This window comes from Scyliorhinus torazame, chromosome 3, assembly GCF_047496885.1.
Source record: "Scyliorhinus torazame isolate Kashiwa2021f chromosome 3, sScyTor2.1, whole genome shotgun sequence".
Classification (NCBI taxonomy): Eukaryota; Metazoa; Chordata; class Chondrichthyes; order Carcharhiniformes; family Scyliorhinidae; genus Scyliorhinus; species Scyliorhinus torazame.
Window position 1 is genome coordinate 86,613,444 of NC_092709.1, and position 15,875 is coordinate 86,629,318.

The following is a 15,875-nucleotide window of genomic DNA, read 5'->3' on the forward strand; positions in this document are numbered from 1 at the left end:
TACAACCCCCTCCTTGATTCCTATCTGCCTCACTACAGGGTGCAGGTCCTGGGTTGGCAGCAACAGCGGATCTGGCCCATGGGGCGGAGGGTGATGACCACGCGGTCTGCGATGAGCTCTGTTGCTCCGCCCTGTTTGACAACTTCTTACTCCTGCCGACGGTGGCACTTTCCACCGTCCACCTGAGTGATCGCTGCATGCGAGCTGGCCATTCCTTCACACTGTCTCACCAAACTCCTGGGGTGGCTGAGGTGGGGGGCGGGGAAGAGCGATGAGCGCTGTTTGCACTAGGGTCTGTGGCCCCAACTCCCCCTCGCCTAGCACCACTCCCACCCCCAGCGTCCCTCTGCAGCCAGCTCAGCCATCCCTCAAACCTCTGTGTCAGAACACCGAGGCAGGTTGTAGCATAGTGAACATGTGTATATTGTAAACATATATATTTACAGGTTAGTGCCCGAGCTCCTGTCGCTGTCTTATGTGCTGCACCCCGTGCCAAGCTAACTGGTGTCTACCTTTCTGACCTTACAGGCCCTAGCGCTACATCTAGCTGGATGGGGTGTCACAGGTGGCGTAGTGCCGCCCTGTTCTGCCCACTGCCCATGTGATGCACCAGGGACATGGGGAGTAGAGTCCATGGTGTAAGGTGTTACGGCACCTCCCCTGCAGGAGTCACGCACGGGCCCCATAACATCCTGCACCCTCGGGTACCCAATGGCCCCCCGGCTGCTCCATGGGATGGGGGTGTGAGGAGAGCTAACCACTGAGGATCCCCCACCACTTGGTGCTGCCAGTCCTGGAGGCCCGCTCTCATCTCGCCTCAGGTCTCCATATCGTGACCATGGAGCACAGGGAATGGACCGCCTTCCTCGGGGACTGTGCCACATCACGCTGTGGCTGTGCCACTACCTTCCCCGGGGACTGTGCCACATCACACTGTGACTGTGCCACTACCTTCCCCAGGGACTGTGCCACATCACGCTGTGACTGTGCCACCACCTTCCTCGGGGACTGTGCTACATCACACTGTGACTGTGCCACCACCATCTGGATCTGTGCCACATTAGCCTGTGACTGCGCCTCTGGATTGGGCCACCTTCCTCTGTGTCTGTGCCACATCGGACAGTGCCTGGGCAATGCTCTGGTGCGCCACTGCAATGTCCAGGTGGCTCTGGTACATGGCTGCCTGTGACAGGACTGACCTGCCCAGGGCATCGCCCACCGCCTGCACAGATTGCCCCAGGCCGTGGACAACTTGACCCATAGCCGAAACCTTTGCCTCCAAGCCACCAATGCAGACGCCACCCTTGCAGTGTTGGCCTGGATGGCATGCATGGCTGGCACTGTGCAGGCTGTAGGAGTCCTCCAACTGCACCGGCAGGTACTGGAGGCTCGCTGACAACTCGTAATGTAGTCCCTGGCTCTGGGACTGCATCTCCACTATCGATGGGGCCGTCCGTTCCAGGAGCCCAAAAGCTGTCCAGACGGCAGCGAGTCCCTCGGGTCGGCCTGAGTTCGGAATCGTGGGGTTCCTACCTCCACCTGTTGTACCGCAGCACATGTGTGGTGTGCACTAGATAGTGCCCAGGAACCTCTTCATTAAAGGGCCCAACCGAGGTGAGTGTCTGTGGGATGGAGGGTGTTGGAGACAGCTGTGTTGGAAAGTCGGTGTCTTCCCTGGATTTGAGCTCTGGGATGTCATGGGATGTGGGTCGAGGTCTCCTGCCGTTGTCCATGTCCTGCTGGTTGGGAACGGGGGGGGGGGGGCGGGGGGGCGTCCAGAAGGGCCCGCACCATCACCATGAGCTCCTGCAAGTCACAAGACAATGCACATGATTGCATCGTGGGCCGGGGAGTGGGGGTGGGTAGTGTTGGGGTTTGGGGGGGGTTGTGGGGAGGGTGGAGAGGGTTGGTGGTGGAGAGGGGGTATGGGGGTGCTTGTGATGGAGAGGGACTGTGGTGATAGTGGGGGGGTAACACACGTGCCATGGGGAACCGCAGCTCAGCAGGGTCTCACTTCCTCGCCCGATGCCAACCTCCGCCTCGGCGACTGCCCTCTCTCCGGGTTCTACGAAAGTTGGTAACTATTCATTATTGGCCAAGATTGACACAAGTGCAAGTGTCCGGTGCCCTCTGTTCCGCTGCAAGAGGGGAAAACTGTCCCACTCCAGTTTACCCCTTGACCGGCACTTTTGAGCGGCCTTTTCCTGGTGAGGGCGGGCGGGGGGGGGGAGCTACCCTGAGGAGGTTGTGCTGTTTGTTGCAGCACTGCTGGCCGGTCTTAGTCGCGTTCCCCACGCTGCTCATGGCCTCTGCCACCTGCGTCCATGCTCAGAGAACGGCGGTCGCTAGCAGCCTCCTTCCCACCAAAGCTTCAGGGTCGCCCGCCTCTCATCCATGACATCTGGCAGGGTCTCCAGTTCTCTGTCGGTGAAAGAGGGTGCCGCTCTCCTTGCTGCCATCTTGTTGGCTGGGATGAGTGTGCATGGGGAGTGCAGTGTGTATATGTGGCCGCTGCTTGTCAGCCTCCTGAGTGTCAATCCGAACCCAGCAAATCCGGCACCGTTTCTCATTAGATCCGATAGTGCTAGCCCATCGGTGAATTGGTCCAGGTGCGGCGCCAATTTTGCTGCCATGGAAATTCCCTAATCCTGCCCGGCATCAACATAGTCTCAAAATTGGAGAATTCCGCCCAGGGAATCCAGTACACTGAGTTTATATTAACTACAGAGGAGGAGAAGAGCACAGCAGGAGAACAGCAGAGGTTACAGAGACAGGGAAGATCATAGATGCTGCAGAAGGTTGCAGAGTTCAGCAGTGTTACCGGGGTAGACAAGGTTACAGAGACAGGGAAGGTCATAGATGCTGCAGAAGGTTGCAGAGTTCAGCAGTGTTGCCGGGGTAGACAAGGTTACAGAGACAGGGAAGGTCATTGGTGCTAGAGGAGGTTGCAGAGTTCAGCAGTGTTGCCGGGGTAGACAAGGTTACAGAGACAGGGAAGGTCATTGGTGCTAGAGGAGGTTGCAGAGTTCAGCAGTGTTGCCGGGGTAGACAAGGTAACAGAGACAGGGAAGGTCATTGGTGCTAGAGGAGGTTGCAGAGTTCAGCAGTGTTGCCGGGGTAGACAAGGTTACAGAGACAGGGAAGGTCATTGGTGCTAGAGGAGGTTGCAGAGTTCAGCAGTGTTGCCGGGGTAGACAAGGTTACAGAGACAGGGAAGGTCATTGGTGCTAGAGGAGGTTGCAGAGTTCAGCAGTGTGGCCGGGGTAGATAAGGTTACAGAGATAGGGAAGGTTATTGGTGCTGGAGGAGGTTGCAGAGTTCAGCTGTGTTGTCGGGGTAGACAAGTTTACAGAGTTGGGATGGTCATGGGCTGGAGGAGTTCATAGAGTTCAGCTGTGTTGGCAGGGTAGACATGGTTACAGAGATAGGGAGGGTCACGGGCTGGAGGTGGGTGCAGAGTTCAGCAGTGTTGCTGGGGTTGACAAATTTACAGATATAGGGACGTTTACGGGCTGGAAGAAGTTATAGAGTTCAGCAGTGCTGTAGGGGTTGACAAGGTTACAGAGATAGAGAGGGCGATCTGGCCCCGGGGGGTGCCCCATGGTGGCCTGGCCCGCGATCGGGGCCCACCGATCTGCGGGCGGGCCTGTGCCGTGGGGGCACTCTTTTCCCTCCGCCTTGGTCATTGCCTCCACGATTGCCGATGCGGAAGTGACCCCCCCCCCGCGCATGCACGGGGATGACGTCAGCAACCGCCGATGCTCCCGCGCATGCGCGGCCTTCCGTTGACCGGCGAGGTCCCTTCGGCCCCGGCTTGCGTGGCGCCAAAAGTCTTTCCCGCCAGCCGGCGGCTCGCCAACTACTCCAGCACAGGGCTAGCCCCTCAAGGTGTTGGCTTGGCCCCTAAAGGTGCGGAGAAATCCGCACCTTTGGGGCGGCCCGACGCCGGAGTGGTTCCCGCCACTCCATCCCGCCGGGGCCCCCCGCCCCGCCGGGTAGGGGAGAATCCCGGCCCTTGTGTTTATTGTGAACATATATATACAATATGTGCCCTAGCCCCTCGAACTAAACTGTGCCCTGCACCCATGCCAACTTAACTGGTTTCTAACTTTGGCCTTACGGGCCCGAACACTACGCCTTGGTAGTTCCCCAGATGGTACAGAAGGAGTGGAGATGGCCTGTTGCGACTCCTGCCCTGCTACAAGCGTGTCCAACGGCAGCTGGTTCCTGGGGCCAGCCTGTCCTCCGACCGTCCGGTTCCTCGGCTGCTCCGACCTCCACCTGCTGCACTGGATGCGATGTGTGGTGTGCACCAGATAGTGTCCCAGGAGCCTCTACACAGCTCAACCGAGGTGATAGTCTCTGAGATGGTGTAGGAGACAACAGTGATGGAAAGTCCGTGTCCTCCTCCGACCTGAACTCCGGGGTGTCCTCTGGCAGAGGGCTGCTGTTCAGGCTGCTCTCCCCGTCAGTGCTTGGCCGCCTGGGGGCACCAGCTCTGGCACTGGCTGGGGGCGTGAGGGGCTCCAGATGACCCGGCCCCATCTCACAAGACAGCATGCATGGTTAGAGACCGGGACGGGGACGGGGACGGGGACGGGGGCGGGGACGGGGACGGGGGGGGGGCTGAAGGGGATGAAGGGTGGCGGGTGAGGGGGGGGGGGGTGGAGTGTGGGGGAAGCTTCCCCATGTGGTGATGTGCATCAATGTAAATACATATAGGCTAGCTAGACAATAGAGGGAGCACTAGAAACATCACACACACACACTCAACCAATAGATCAAGTAGATAGGACACGACCAATAGAGATTCAAGATACACAAGGAGGTGACACGACTACAGGGGGGCATTACACCAACCCATATATAAAGGACACCGCACACATGATCTGCCTCTTTCCAGTGGAGACAGTCAGTGAGTAGAGACACAGGGTTGATTCAATATTACACCCACCACGTGGATTGCAGCAACTGGTTAGTCAGTCTGGGTAGCTATAGTAGGATTAGCAGTAGTGTCGAACCCGAGTAATAGAAGTGTAAATAGTTTAATAAACGTGTTGAAGTTATCTCCACGTCTGAACCTTCCTTTGTTAAGTGCACCATAGGAAGCCGCTTATGTTACACCTACAACATAACAAATCACCCCACACATGTGTCATGGGAATCCACAACTCAGCAGGGTCTCACTTGCTCCTCCGACCACGTCTAGTGCCCTTTGCTTGGTCACATGGTGAGGAGCCGTAAGTCTGGTGGTCCCGCTCGGGTCTTCTCCTGCTCTTGGCGGTTGCGTGCAACCTGCTCCACGAATCAACGCCTCGGATGGGCCGAGTTCCCGACGGCGTGGTTCTCTTGTGGTTTTAAATATCCTGAAGCTGGTGTCGTGGCTGCTGAGCGAGAGAGAGGAGGTAGGAAATGGCGTGGAGTGACTGCGTGCTGCTGGCTTGGACACCTGTCATGCTGGCTGCGGCGGGAGGCGGCCCCTGCCAGGGCAGGGGGAGGGGGAGGGGGGGAGCAGCCTGGGAGCCCACCCCACAGGACTGGGGCAGTGCCCAGGCACCGACCACCATTACAACGGCCATTTTGCTGACTACTTACCCCGGTCCCTGGTTCTACACAGTGACAACGGCCATATGGTTACGCCCACCCCCCCCCCCCCGCCCCCGAACACCCCACCCAACCGACAGCCAACCACCGGGGAACCACCCTGGGTCACACACACGGCAGCCCCCACTGAGGGCAGTGGCAGTCAACGGTGCCCCTGGCAGCAGGGATGGGCGCCAGGCGCGAGTGCTCCAACAGTGCCTGGATGCGGGGGCGTGGATGAGGGGTGAGGGTAAGTGGGGGAGTGGGGGATGGGCGCACATGTGTCTTAAGTATCTGCAACTAAGCAGGGGGTCTCACTTCCTCGCCCACCGCCGACCTCCGTGTCGGCGACCTCCCTTTCCTCCAGGCCGCCGACCACGTCCAGTGCCCTCTGCTCGGGCATGGTGAGGGGCCGTAGTTCTGGTGGTCCTCCTCCGGTCTTCTCCCTCTCCCGGCGGTTGTGAGTGGCATTCTCCTGTGAGGAGGGCCGCAATCTCAAGCAACGAGACTATTAGACAGTCCGGCGCATGCAGCCCAGGACTTGGGTAGATGATGGCCTCAGTGGCATCATCTTCCTGTACTGGATGCCAGTCCGGACGACTTCGCCAACGGCGCTGACCGCGTCTGCCACCTGCGTCCAGGCATGGTGAACGGCGCCTGATGACCTTCCTCCCGGGGCGGGGAACAGGGTCACCCGCCTCTCATCCACGACGTCCAGGAGGATGTCCAGCTCAGCGTCCCTGAACCGTGACGCTGCTCTCCTTCCAGCCATCTTGTTGGCTGGGATGGTGTGTGTGCGGCTGCAGTGTATCGGTCTCATGTGTGGCAATCACGGACCCGGCGAATCCGGCGGTGTTTCACTTGAAAACGGTTGCGTTTCACGTGACGTTGGTGCTAGCCCCTTGAGAGTTGCTGAATTGTTGCACCTGTTGCATCGTTTTTGCTGTGCTAAAAGACTCACTGGGCTGGGTTCTCCGTTTCTGAGACTAAGTGCTGATGCCATCGTGAAAACTGTGGAGGTTTACGACAGCAAAAATGGCGTAACAGGTGCAATGATTCAGCCACTCCAAAGGGGCTAGCACGGGTATCACGTGAAACGCCACTGTTTGCACGCGAAATGGCGCCGGATTCGCCGGTCCCGTGATTGCCGTACAGCTGCAGCGATTTAAGCCCCCCCACCGCACACACACCGTCGCAGCCAACATGGCTGGAAGAAGAGCAGCGCCGCGGTTCCGGGACGCAGAGCTGGAGACGTTCCTGGACACCGTGGAGAAGAGGTGGATGTTGCTGTACTCCGGCCCGGGAGGAAGGTCGTCAGGTGACGCCGCTCGCCGTGCGTGGGCGCAGGTGGCAGACGCAGTCAGTGCCGTTGGCGAAGTCGCCAGGACTGCCATCCAGTGCAGAAAGAAACTGCACAACCTCCTCAAGGCGGCCAGGGTGAGTAGGCAGCGCTGTGCTCCTGGCACCAGCCCCCCTACCCCCCCCCCCCCCCCCCCCCCCCCACCCGCATGTAACCTGGCCACTGATGCCATCATCTACCCAGCCCCTGGGCTGCATGCGCCGGACTGTCCAACAGTTTTGTTGTTTGTGATAGCGCCTCCTCCCCCCCCAATAAAAGACCGAGCACAACCGCCGGGAGCGGGAGAAGACCGGAGGGGGACCACCAGACCTGCGGCCCCTCACCGTGCCCGAGCAGAGGGCACTGGACGTGGTCGGTGGCCCAAAGGACAGGGAGGACGCCGACGTGGAGGTCGGCGGCAGGTGAGGAATTGAGACCCCCTGCCAATCTGCAGATCCTCATGACACATGTGTGCCCCCCCACACCCCCTCACCCCCCCACACTCCCTCACCCCCCACCTTCATGCCTCACACCCGTCCGCCTGTCTCACCGTATATGCCGCCTTGTGTCTTACAGGACCTGCCAGAGAGGGGTCCAGTCTATCCCGAGCCCCCCGCCCACAGCCAGAGCCGGTGCCCCCCCCCCCCCCCCCCCCCTCCCACCTCCACCCCTCCACCGTCTCAGAGACTATCACCTCAGTTGGGCAAACTAGTGTAGAGGCTCCTGGGACACAATCTGGTGCGCACCACACAATCGGTCCAGTACAGCAGATGGAGGTAGGAGCAGCCAAGGGGCCGGGCGGGCGGAGGGCAGTCCGACCCCAGGAACCAGCTGCCGCCCAGACGGGTCCCGGGCTTCTGGAACATCCAGACCCACCCACAGTGCAGATGCAGGCACAGACCCAGGGACTATGGGAGGGGATGATGGCCGGCTTCCAGCACCTGCGGGCACAGGTGGAGGAGTCCATCCGTGTGCAGGAGCAGGGGTTGGTGCTGGTCATGCGTGCCACCCAAGCCGAAACCGCACGGGTGATGTCTGCGGTGGAGGCAATGGGGACGATGGTGTCGGATATGTGTCAGCGAGGCCTGGGGCATTCTGTGCAGGCTGGAGCCGAGCAGGAAGGGGCTGCCCTCTCACAGGCAATTGTGTGCCAGAGCCACCTGGAGATTGCAGCGGCGCTCCTCAGCGTGGCCCAGTCACAGCAGGCTATTGCTGAGAGCATTGGCGGCATTGCCCAGGCGCAGATACAGAGGAAGGTGACCCAGTCCCAGAGGGACGTGGCCCAATCCCAGAGGGACGTGGCTCACTCACTGGCTGATGTGGCGCATGTAGTGATCTGCATATCTGTATGTACACAAGGGGTTAATGTAAATACACTACAACTAAGTAATCACTAGAGGGCAGCACTAGAGATGTATAAATAGACAGTCAGAAGCCAGGATCAGTCTCTTCACAGGAACAACAGCTCGTGACCAGACACAGACAGACAGCTCAGCACAGGTGTACTTCTTAATCAATCACGTTCATGTAACATCTAGTTTAAGTTCTGGAGAGAGAAAATGCTTTACTCAATAAAGCATTTGCTTCAATTGGAAGACTACGAGCATTATTCGGACATAAGAAATAATATAGCCCCTCAGGGTGGTGGCACAGTCGCAGAGTGTACGGAGTGCACTCCCTGTGAGATGGGCCACTCCCTGTGCTCCATGGCCGCGAATGTGCAGACCCTTGTCAAGACCAGAATGGGCCTCCAGGACTGGCAGCGGCAGGTGGCGGGGGGGCCTCAGGGGTTGGCTCCGCTCGCACCCCCATCCCCTCATCCTCCTCATCTCACCAGGCCTGCCCTTCTTCCTCATCCTACTCTAGCACATCGCCCCCTCTGCTGCGCGATGTTGTGGAGGATGCAGCAGACACCACAATTGATTGATTGATTGATATTTATTGTAATATGTACCGAAGTACAGTGAGAAGTATTTTTCTGCGGCCAAGGGAACGTACACAGTACGTACATAGTAAACAAAAGAATGCGGGCGACCCTCTTTGCCTCATACTGGAGGGCCCCTCCAGAGAGATCCAGGCACCTGAAGCGCAACTTCAGCACCCTGAAGTACCTCGCGACAACACCCCTGGTGGCCATAAGGGCATCATTATAGCGGGTCTCCACGTCAGTCTGTGGCCTCCGTATGGGTGTTATCAGCCAGAACCGCAACGGGTAACCCCTGTCACCCAGCAACCAGCCCCACAACCGGGGATTACCGAGTGCACCAGTATGAATGAGCCATGTACACTGCCCAGGAAACGGGTGCAGGCGTGCATAATGCGCATCTGATGGTCACAGACCAACTGAATATTCATGGAGTGGTACCCCTATCGGTTAATGTACAGGGGCCTGTTATCCGCCGGTGGCCGTAGGGGGGTCATGCAAGAAACAATACTTTTTCACTGTACACTAATATATGTGACAATAATAAATCAAATCAAAGACATGCAGCCCATCGATGACCCCTGGACCGGGCATCGTGGTAGGCGCGGTCCACAGGGTACTCGATGTACCACTCCTCCTGGGCATACAGGGCATCAGTGACGGCATGGATGCACCTGTGCGTAGGGTGCCTGTGAAATCCCAGACAGGCCCCCACTCGGTGACTGGAACGACCCCATCACGTAAACATTCAGCGCGACCGTCACCTTGCTGGCCACCGGGAGCGGGTGTCCTCCCCCATACCCCTGCGGTGCCAGGTGTGACATTATCTGGCAGATATGTCTGACAGTCTCGCTGCTCATCCGCAGTCTCCATCTGCATGCCCAGTCCGGAAGGCCCTCGAATGACATGCGGTGCCGGTACACGCGGGGCTTCATCCGGCTCCTCTGTGGCCCCTCCTCCTCCTCAGCCTGTCGGGTGGGCAGCCCACCAGCCTGAGTGGCTGCCAACTGCCCCTCTGCGGCCTGTTCCTCTGCTGCAGCCTCCGCCTCCTCTCTGAGCGGCCCCCGCTCTTGCTGCCACAGGGCTTCATGCAGGGCAGAGGCCGTCGCCACGGTGGCCAACATCGCAGGTTGAGGAGCAAAAACCATTATTGTCTGCAGGGGGTGTGAGGTAAACATGTTAGCATGGCGCATACAGCCGTGCCTAACCAGGCACCATGGGCTACACGGTGGCCCCGTGTTTGGCACCGTGGGCCTCACCCACACAGGACCCCCACTCCGGCTCCGGCCCCGTCGCTGCCCCCCGGTGCTGGCGCCTGTCACCGCCAGAGGCACCGTTGACTAGCACTGCCCTCACTGGGGTTTGCCGTCGGCGTGTCCCTGGTTAGTGCCCAGGTAGGTGGCTGCTGGTTGGGTGGAGTGGTCGGGGAGGGGCGCCCATCCATATGGCCGTTGTCGGTGCGTGCACCCAGGGGCCGGGGTGGGCGGCCAGTACGATGGCCACCGTAATGGTGGTCGGTGCCTGAGAACCACCCCTGTTCTGTGGGGGAGCTCCCTGGCTGCTCGGCCTGTCGGACCACACCGCTCCCCCTCCCCCTCCCCTGGCCCTGGCAGAGCCCCCCCCCCGCCCCCGCCACAGCCAGCATGGCCGGTGTCCGACTGGAAGCCCACAGTCACCCCAGCATACCTCCTCTCTCTCGCTCAGCAGCCAGCACGCCAGGTTCACGATTTTTAAAAGCACATTAGAACCACACTGTAGGGAACTCGGCCCATCTGAGGCGCTGAATCATGGAGGCCCCGGAGAATTGGGCGTCATGCCCACGAATGATATGCCTACTGTACTTTCAGGCGGCACAGTGGACGCCGTGTTTACATCGTGTTTAGGGGGTCAGAGAATCCTGATTTGGCGTCAAACCGCCGTCTGCCATGATTTCGGCGCGGGAGCTATTCTCCATCCAATCCCATTTCCAAATTTTGCAGATGGCGAACTGAAAATCCAGCCCCACAGTCTTCACGCCGATGTCAGCACTTAGTCTCAAAATCGGAGAATCCAGCCCGAGGTCTACAAAGCCCAGGCTTTTTCTCTCATCAAGGTTCCATTCGCTCATCCTACAGATTTGGCAGGGAAAAGAACAACTTCGACCTCAGGAATTTGACAATTGTAACTATCTTCAAGATGGGTGCTGTGGAAACTATCAAATAATCCATCTCTTGTCCAAAGTAGCAAAAAATCCTGACACCCATTCTCCTGAATCGCCAACTTCCTGTGGCTGAGGAAATCCTCCCAGGGGCAGAGTGTGTCTTGAGACTGCTGACTGGAAAAATGGTTAACATTATGCCGTGAGGCATGATGCTAAAAGAGGCTAACAGTGAGGCATGATGGTCAAAGAGGCTAACAGTGAGGCATGATGGTCAAAGAGGCTAACAGAGAGGCATGATGGTCAAAGAGGCTAACAGAGAGGCATGATGGTCAAAGAGGCTAACAGACTTTTGTGTGTGAAAACTGCAACTCAGCAGAATAAATTTGGTGGGAACAGAGCAATAACTTGCAACTGGACTTCTCACTGATAACGTTTTGTGTTGAAACAACAAAGCAGATGCTTCTGGCACAGTATCCATATTCAACGCATTACGTCATGTCCATTGACCTTAGCGGCCCAAGCCTTCTTGGTTTGGTGTGGTGGCCTCCTCTTGGCATCCTGCAGCACAGGTATGTCCCACCTGGTACTCACTGCCTCCATGAGAATGCGCAGGCAGTTGGCACAAAACCGTGTGGCTGAGATCCCACCTACATCGTCCTCCCACCTGGGGATCCCCCGGGAGTTGTGGCCATGGTTTGTGGAGAGCTCCCTGTGTCTCCTCCAATGCCTTCTGTGGTCTGCCACAACTGTCTTTAAACCTCCCACTAATTACCCATTGGACCGGGCACCCACAACCCTCGTGCTCCTGCCAGTTTCGCTGAGCCAACAACCAGGCACATTTCATGCTGGTCAGCCCTTAATTGGTCAGCCAGCGTGATATTGCATTTTTTTTGTCAGTCTCGGGTAGAAATGAAAAAAGCTGCTGCTTCCGATCCCGCCCCATGCGGGACTGCCATGCACGAAATTCAGGCCCGTGGCCTACAACGGGTTTCCCAGCACTGCCCCAATCACAGACAGTGGGGCAGATCTCTGAGCTGGTGCTGCAAGACTGAGTCCTGACATAGAGATTCCTATGCCTGATGTGTAGCTAAAGCCTTTATCGCACAGACCTTTTTTGCAGCCTCCTCATGTGGTCCAAGATTTCCTGTGGTCTAATTTTTCTGCCCCTGTACAGGTCCCCAATTGATGCAGTTATCTGACTCAATCTGCTCCTGCACTCTGGGGGCAACTCCCTTAAGAGGTTACCGCCTTGGCCCATAGGGAGGTCCACCACATCTAGGGCACACTGGTAAATGCCAGTAGTGATACGCACCCATGTGATTCCCGGCCCAGAGGACTGGAGAATCGCGAGGGCCCTGAGTCTCTGATGTCAGGCCAGATGTCATTAGGACCCATTTACATCCATAGCATCCTCCCCTGGAACGCCTGTGCGATTCCCGATCCCGCCGTCAGCGGAGCATGGCAGTCGGTTTTGGTCGGACGCCTGATTCTATGCCCGATTGCAATCCGCGCTGCCAGTGCCAAGGGACGGCAAATCCAGGCCAATATATATTTGTTCTGTTATTCCAATATTATCCATCATGCGAACTATGTTATAGGCATGGTTGTTACAAGCCGGCAGACCCTGCTCCCAGGATCTATCCGGCTCGCCTTGCCGCGCGAGATCCAACACGATCTCACGAGAGGTTGTAATGTAAATTCCATCCACAATGGGCGGGATCACGTTTTGCCAAATCTGTATCTTAGAGGGAGGCTTTGGGATTTAACCCCTTCGACTTGGAAGCCTTGGGCGAGCACCGTTCAGCACTTGTCCCCACAAAAGAGGGAACAGCAATCGTGGGGGTGTCCCAGGGGATCAGAGGCCCAACTGCATGCCCTTTGGGCAGGGTGGTACCCTGGCAGTGCCAGCCTGGCACCTAGATAGGGCCACCTGAGTGCCAGTCTGGCACTGCCAAGGTGCCCAGGTGGAACTTTCAGCTGGCATGGGCACTGCCAAGGTGCCAGGTTAGCACTGCCAAGCCAGCATCTTCTGCGCACCAGCGATTGGGCTGGGGTTGCCCAGAGTGGGTGTTGGGAGGCCTGGCACCCTCCCATAGTGCACTCGGGCTGAGGGGAGGTCATTTTGGGGCCTCGGAGATCGGGGTGCCATTTAAAAATAGCATCCTGGTCTCTCGCTACACTGGAGAATTCCGGTGAGCGGAGCTCCCCATTGTACAAAACGGCGTTATGTGCAGCCTCGATGGCGCATTCCCCATTCAGGCACTTATTCAACACAAGTCGCATGTATAGCCATGTATTTCTCGGCACTGCGAACGCCGGGAAACACGCTGCTAAACGCACTTGATAGGGGACTTTGTTCCCTTTTGGGTGGGTCGCGGTCTATGCCATGTATGCATACTGCTTGTTGTGATTCCTATGCATGTGCTGAGATTGCCTTTTGCGAAGGCATTTTTCATTTCTCATACTTCTGATATTGTATTTTCAAACACCCACATTTGCTTGAGATGCCATTTTGTGCAGAAGCTATTTTGCATATATTCCACTTGGTTAGTGTTTTTGGCATTGTTAATTAATCCAATCAGGGCATTTTAAGTAAAAAAAGTTTAAAAAATAGACATCTTACCATTACATGTTTATCACTCTCTTGTGGTAGAGTTCCTGTTTCCTCCTGGGGTGGCAATTTTGTATTGCTTGTGTGGTAGCGTTGTCACTTTAAGGGTCGGGCTCCACAGACCATGTGGCTGCCTTGGGGCCAATCGCATGGGAGCTTCTGAACGCTGGCCAACGGGGAGTTTGCGTGGGACCCTGGGAACAGGACCCCGGGCAGTGTGGACCAGGGAGCTGGAGTGTTAAAACATGTAATATTATGTTCTGTGCCTGTTAATCTACTGTCTTTGCCCTTCACCAATAAACCCGTTTGTTCCCTGCTGGAAGGCTCCAGTGTATGTCTCGAGCCACCACAGGTTATTCATTTATCCAGATGTTGTGGCTGCATTAAATCTCTACATTTTAATTTAATCATTGTTGATACTGTGATTCAGTCCATCTGTCAGTTGAAAGTTAAACATATGGCACATTGTCGGAATTCCCAGATACCCTGTTGCTCTTGCGAGCCATCATCAGCTCGCATTTCCAACAACTTTGTGGACCAAGTGTTTTTTTCTCTTTTAAAATTTTTTAAAAATTTAGAGTACCCAATTCTTCTTTTCCAATTAAGGGGCAATTTAGCATGGCCAATTCACCTACCCTGAACATCTTTGGGTTGAAATGAAATGAAAATGAAATGAAAATCGCTTATTGTCACAAGTAGGCTTCAAATGAAGTTACTGTGAAAAACCCCTAGTCGCCACATTCCGGCGCCTGTTCGGGGAGGCTGGTACGCAATTGAACCGTGCTGCTGCTTGGTCTGCTTTAAAAGCTAGCTATTTATCCCAGTGTGCTAAACCAGCCCCTACAAGGAGTTACCCCCTTGGGCCATTGTGAGATCCACCACGCCAGGGCCACGCTGTGGGTTGTGGGGGTGAGACCCACGCAGACATGGGGAGAATGTGCAAACTCCACACAGACAGTGACTTGGGGCCGGGATCGAACCTGAGTCCTCATCGCCGTAGGCAGTAGTGCTAAGCAGAGCGCCATTGTGCCGCCCCAAGCTTTTTTTTAATTTATGAAGATATCAGGAATTGTGACAAACCTAAAATGATCATACCGGTGAAGAAAAAGTATTGGAGCGATTAATGAACAAAGAATCAACCATCTCTTGAACGTGATGACCTATTCCTAGACTTTTAAAATAATAACTACTGAGATTGTGGATGCACTAGTTTTGATCTTCCAGAGTTCTTTAGATTTATAGAGCAGTCCGTGTAAGATAATAAATGTAGCTCTGCTATCCAAGAAATTGTGAGACAAAAAACAGGGAACAAAGTTAGTAATGGAAAATTGATTGTTGTTCTTCCATTAGGTCTTGAATCAAGTAAGGGAATGGAGTACCATTGATCCTTATTCCAGGTATTACTGTTGACTTCTTGTCTATAATCACAAGCATACTTTACATGAGGGACATTATTCCAACACATTTGTTCTTTAAACTCTCATTTTAGTTGAAAATTTTTAGCAACTTGCATAATAGGAAGGTTGATGAATTTACCCTCTCACATCCTTTTAAATGCTTTATTAATTAGAATTACCGACAAGAGGTATGACAGTATAATAGTCCTATCATCCTGAGGCTTTGGCTAATGATCCAAACAACATATAATTAAATCCCACCATTACAGCTGAGAAGTTTAAACTCAATTAATTAAATAAATCTGGAATAAAAAGCGAATGTCAGTGATGGTGATCATGAAAGTACTGGATGTGGTGTTCTTTGTGTTTCTTATACACAGGATGGATGTCGTAGTGTTCACAAAGACCACATAAGCTAAGTTCAATAACAAAGCTACCATTTATTACACTACTTAATATATAGCTCAACCACTTACTCCTATAGTAAGCAATAATCCATTAAACTACAATCTACACAAGACTAATTTTTGTCTCATGCACTCTGCCTTAAACTATACTCTGCTCTTCCTGCACTCTTTACACTCTCCTCTGCCTGAGAGGTAGTCCTTTTTATAGGTCTGTTCCCAACTCCATCTCGTGGTCAATTGTGATATTACATTAACCCTTTATACACTAAACATTCTACATAATGTCACACTGGATTGATGTAAAACCCCATCTAGTTCACTGACATCCTATAGGGAAGGAGATCTGTTAGCTTACGTGCTCTTGTCTATTTTTGATTCCAGACCCACAGCAATGTAGTTGACCCTTAACTGCCCTCTAAAATGGCCAATCAGTTGTCATCACAACTTTCTCAAGAGTATTTAGGGATGGACAAT